This window comes from Rattus norvegicus, chromosome 11, assembly GCF_021556685.1.
Source record: "Rattus norvegicus strain SHRSP/BbbUtx chromosome 11, alternate assembly SHRSP_T2T, whole genome shotgun sequence".
NCBI classification, from domain to species: domain Eukaryota; kingdom Metazoa; phylum Chordata; class Mammalia; order Rodentia; family Muridae; genus Rattus; species Rattus norvegicus.
The window spans coordinates 45,361,501-45,367,500 of NC_141544.1; positions in this window are offsets into that span (position 1 = coordinate 45,361,501).

Genomic DNA, 6,000 nt, shown 5'->3' on the forward strand with positions numbered 1-6,000 from the left:
GGGAAGCAAGCGAGTAAGAAACATCCTTCCATGGCCTCTGCATCAGCTCCTGCAGCTTCCTGACCTGCTTGAGTTCCTGTCCTGACTTCCTTTGGTGATGAACAGCAATGTGGAAGTGTAAGCTGAATAAACCCTTTCCTCCCTGACTTGCTTCCTGGTCATGATGTTTTGTGCAGGAGTAGAAACCCTGACTAAGACAGTTTGTAATGAGCACACCCAGTGGGTGAGGTAAAGGGTGTAGGTGGAATATTTCCTATCAGCCAGTGTGGGTGAGCTGAGGAGAATCATCCATGGTGAGGCACGGACGGATTTCAAGCCTCTAGAGCATCAAGAGCACAAAGAAGAAGGCCCTGTAACGGGATGTGTTCAGCCCTGCATCCCAGAAATCCCAACTTGGAAAGGCTCTAACAAGGCTGCTGTATTGACTCATCTGACCCTAAGTCTGCAGGACGCTCAGACTTGAGGGCTGACCAAACCCAATCCCAGCTCCCGCTTTTTTCCAGGCAAGTCCCTAAACACAGCCTTTTTACGAGATGTATACAATGTTGAAAGTTTCACCTCCAGACACAGCAGCATCCCAGGACTGAGAGGCATTTTCTTGTGTGGTATTCTCTGAAGAACAGAGTCGTTTTTAACCAGATCAGTTCTCCATTTCAGCAACCCTCTGCTCTTGGCTGTGCTGTATGAGATGACACAGTGACCGGAGACGTTACCGAGATGTCAGGAAAAGCACTGGATGTTCTTCCAGATAAGCATTAGGGTGTTCGACAACATTATAACAAGGACTGAGGATGCAGCCATGTTAGTAGGGTGCTTGCCTGGCACACTGGGAGTCCTGGGTTTGATTGTCGAGATCTTACAACCAGGCATGGTGGTACATACCCCTAATTCCAGCACTTAGGAGGATCTGAAATTCATGGTCAGCCTTTGACTCTGGGGAGAGTTTGAGAGCAGCCTCTCCTCATGAGAATCCTTGTCAAAGTTACAAAGACTGGGTTTTACCTGTATTTGTTTATATCGTCTTTGTCCTTTCTTTCCCATGACCACTTAGGGTCTCATAAAATACCTCAAGCAAGCACGAACAGTTGACAGCTTGAATCCTTTCCTTGGACAAGCCTACAATGGTCATTTTATAACACTTGAAGAACACATTCTGTCACCACCATATAAATACCTATACGATGGTCTGAGGGCTCATCTCAGACATGGTAGTCAGAGTAGGTGACCATCAAGGAACACAGCATCGGGGGGAGCAGCATAGGGAAAGATCACATCAGAAAACTTCAGAACTCTGCCCAGACGGCCCGACACTGCCAGACACCAGCACCCTCAGATAACACAGAAACCAAAATTATCTCAGGTAGTCAAAAGGGAGGAAAAAAAAATCCCTTTCTGAGCCTTAGATATGTTTTGGACAGGGTAAGTTGCCAATAGATACTGTGTCAGAAATGGCTCTGTAAGTGGAATAAAATATTATGGTCTTTGTTCCCCCCCCACACACCTTTGTTTCTTTTCTCATTGCTGTGATAAAACACTGTGGCATATGTGGAGGAAGGGCTTACTTTAATTCGCAGTTAAAGATCCATTCCATCATGACCAGGAAGTCAAGGCAGCTAAAGCAGCTGGTAATACACATCCCAAGGAGGAAATAGGTGAATCCCGGGCTGCTGCTCAACTCCCTTCCCATTTCAAAAGCCAGGATCCAGGTCTGGGAATGGTGCTGCCCACCCGGCCACGGGCATGAGAAGCTACTGATCTAATCAAGCTACCCCCTCCCCGCCACGGGCATGCCTAGGGGACCATCTCCTGGGTGAATCCAGCTTGTCAGGCTACCAATTAACATAAGCATCTCAAATACTTCAAGGGTTGAGACACACTACCGCCAGTTGGCCTCTTGACTGGGAGCATATCCGTAGACTTGCAAATCTTACCACGCCAAGGTTTTTCTTAGCAGTTTCCTAGTGCTGAAACCTCCGGACTGCTTATGTCTTATTGCTTGATTTGTTATAAATCTCTGTCCTGTTTCACCCGGTGAGCGCTCACCTGGTTTCCAACTGTGCCTTTGTTTCCCCATCTGTGAGCCTTACATACCCTAGATAAAACTGTAGCCCTATCTGCCACTCTAGATTTACGCGGCTCCTTACCCGTGAATGGGGCATCTTTCCCCATCCTGCCCGTGGATGGGGGCGTCTCTTCCACACTGCCCATAGGGGGGCGTCTCTTCCACACTGCCCATAGATGGGCGTCTCTCCCCACCCCCACCCGTGGATGGGGCATCTCTCCCCACCTCCACCCTTGGATGGGGCGTCTCTCCCCACCCCCACCCGTGGATGGGGCGTCTCTCCCCAGCACCACTCGTGGATGAGCCGTCTTTCCCCAGCCCCGCCTGTAGATGGGGCATCTCCACCCTGCCCGTGGATGGGGGCGTCTCTACCCACACTACCCGTAGATGGGGCGTCTCTCCCCATCCTGCCAGTGGATGGGGCGTCTCTCCTCAGCCCCGTGTCCTCGTTCATCCCGACCCGTGCAGTACCTTCCCCAGTTTCCTGGTGATGGACAGCTGCATCCCCGCCCACTGGTGATAAAATACTTCTGACTAGTCTTGTGCATATATCTCCTTTTTACTTTTGCAATACTATTTGGGACAGATTCCAACAAGGAGTCTGCTGGGTTAAATGGCAAGTGATTATACAGCTTTTTTTTTATTGACAAGCAAAGACAGTTCTCATCACCGGCTTTATACAATGTGTCCTTGAGGCGGAGCGTTCATTGGCGCCGGCAAACAAACCCATTGGGCTACCAAGTTACCTCACGGGAACTCTACAATGCCATATTTCTATCACCTACAGTTGGCTATTTCAGTTTCATCAAGACTTTGCAGACAGTGGGCTAAGGACATGATCCAGGTGTGAAATGCTTGCCACACAAGCGCATAGCCCTGAGTTTGCCCCATCGAGACCTTGTTTAAAAGCCAGATATGGCTTGGAATCTCAGCACTGGGGAGCAATAGAAAAAAGGAGCCCCGTACCTTACTGGCTCCAGTCAGTCTAACTGAATCCAGACACATGTACTTCTGTACGTACGTACAAGTATACACATAGAGATGCTGGGAGGAGCCAGCCAATGAGCTGTCAATTTCATCTTCAATTTTTGGAGGCTAGAGACCTTTGTTCTGAGTGTTTTTCAAAGCCCTGGAATAACTGAAACAACCTTTTCCAATCTAGTCCCCTCTCACCGGCCAAATCCCAGCATTTAAGATGTATACATATATTAAACATGCATGCTCAAAGTCTACTGCACACTCTGAAGTTTTTTCAGACAACAGATTCATGTTGTCTTCCAGGGGAAGGAATCCTAGTACTAATGTGTCTTCCAGTGCCCTCGCATATCCTTCAAATCCTATGAAGGAGGGAGAGCCATGGATTGTCCAGTTTCTCCCACCTGAAGTCTTCTCTCTGGTCCTGCTGGGAATGTTGGATCTAACACAGGGCCAACCCTTGGAAACATAGGAAGGCTTTGAGGTCTAGCCCTGGGCACAGAGGAACACCAAGTACCTGGTACAGTTGGGCACGTCATGAATTCCAAAGGCTGGCCCTCCAAATAAGGACCCATAATCTAGGGCTTTGGTAGCATGTTAAGGCTTCAAATTCCTGGAGGCTGATCACTTGCTAAAAGCTCCTTAACAGGTGAATGCATTCTGAAAGGGGGCTTTCACACCTCAGATATACGATCCACCCTCTTCACCATCAGCCCAGCACTTTCAAAGGCCTCAGAGGGGATGGTGGCTGCAGGGAAGAAAACTGGCACTTTGACCTCCCAGAGCCTGTGGGTCCTAGTGCAGGATCAGGTGACTCATTCAAAAACCTTCCCAGGGGAATACATACATTTAGCAGGTAAGCCGGAACAAAACAAAGTTCACTGCAACCAGACCAAGGTAGCTGGCCCAGGAGAGTCTAAAAGGAGATGGAGCCCTTTTAAAGACAGAGGCTGCACAACTGCTTGGTTCCTGTCGTAGGAAATCCACAGAATGTACCCAACAGGAAGGATACAAACTCATCAGTGTAGAGTCTGAATAAAAAGGTTCACAAAGAAAGCAAGACCATGGGGTTGGGGATTTAGCTCAGTGGTAGAGCGCTTGCCTAGGAAGCGCAAGGCCCTGGGTTCGGTCCCCAGCTCCGAAAAAAAGAACCCAAAAAAAAAAAAAAAAGAAAGCAAGACCATTAGAAAAAATCTAGGATCTAGTATGAAATTCAGGAGGGGATAGACATTTAGAAACTGGATTTATATCAATTTAAAGTATTAATCATTATTTTTGAGTTGGCGAAAACTCAACAAATTCAAGAGTGGAGCTATGCTAAGAAGGTATTCACGATGATGGCTCATGCCCTCACTCACGCCTCCCCTCAGTTAAGTCTTCCAGGGTTTCTTCTGGGGAAATGGGAAAAGCTCCTCACTATGGTGTCCCAGGGTGAGCAGAAGGAAAGGTGGACAGAGTTTAGACTTGGCCAGAATCCCACGTGGCCAGGATGATCGGTTCAGTGCAGGCTCCTTCCTGGCTGGGTCACCTTCACCACAAAGAGGCAGGCATGTTCCAGGACACAGGGGTGGATGCTGGGAGTTAAAACGAGCGTATGTTTGTGTCAAGCCCTACAAAGGCTGTAAACAACTCTTGGGGAGAACCAGGCAAAGAGCTGTTCATTCTGTTTTAGAAAACTTCCGCCTAAGTATTTTTTTTTATAAAGTCCTGGAATAAACAGAACAACCTTTTCCAATCTAGGTGTCCCCAAATCACAGCATTTAAGATGCTTTCCCCCAACCAGGTGGAAGTGTGCAGTGACTGTTGGGGATTGAGCTCATGTGTGTCAAGCACAGGCTGTACCCCTGGGCTGTACCTCTGGAGTCAATAACTTTTGACCGAGTGTGTCTGTTATCAATGGTGGGAAAATCAAGCATATTTATTATAAATATGTTATTATACTTACATATCATTCATGCCATAAAATTACACAAAAGATACCTAGCAAGAGTGAGGTCGGCACCCAAGTTGTCTCAGTGTGTTTTCAGGAGGCCTGATTTTTGGGGCGCGGGACCTCATTCCTTCAGGGACCACTGCTCCATACCCCCTATACCTGAGAGTAAAGTTCTATGTTGGATTGGATCCTTATCTTCCCAGGCAGTCCTTCTGGACTGTTAGGGATTCAGGAGGTGTAAGGGGCAGATGACAATTGGGTACCTGCCATGAGCCAGACACACTTCAGCTCTCCACATGCTGGACACAGGGGTCCTCTGACATCATCCCAGGCACCCAAGTATCGGAGGTGGGTGATCTGTTACGCTGCGCTTCTCACTGCGAACGGGGTGACCCCCCTATTGCTGACCTGTTCCGGAGAATCAGGAGACTAGGAGTGTATTCGAAGGCTGGGGGAGCAGTGTGTAGTTTTATTTTGTTTTATTGTATAGCATTTGAAAGGATTTATTTACAGATCATTTTAAATGACGGGTATCTACGTGGGTCTGTGTGTGCGTACATGCCCAGGTGTACGTAGGTGTTCGTGGAGTCCAGAAGATGGCGTCAGGTTCCCTGGACCTGGAGGTCCAGAGAGCTATGTATGACTCACCTGACATAGGTGCTGGGAATAGAACTTCTGCAAGAGCCCCAGGCACTGTTGATGGCTGCCTGAGTCATCTCCCCAGCCTTTCTTCAGCCTTTCTTGAAGGACTGCTTGAATCGTTTTTACTTTTAAGAGATTAGTGTATTGCCGAGGGCCATGTTGCTTCTTTGTCCCGCTCTGTTGCTTCACATTACTCCCTGGGGGCCCCTGTTAGTGTGGTGTATCTCAGCGCCAGCACTGCTGGTATTTGAGAGTGGGGCTGCTCCCTACCTTACAGAGTGCCAAGCAGCCCCCCAAGTTCTACCACTGGATACTGATGGTTGTATTTCCCCAAGACGTGACAGCCCCAAATGTCTCCAGCCATCGGCTAATTGCCCCTGGTTGAGAA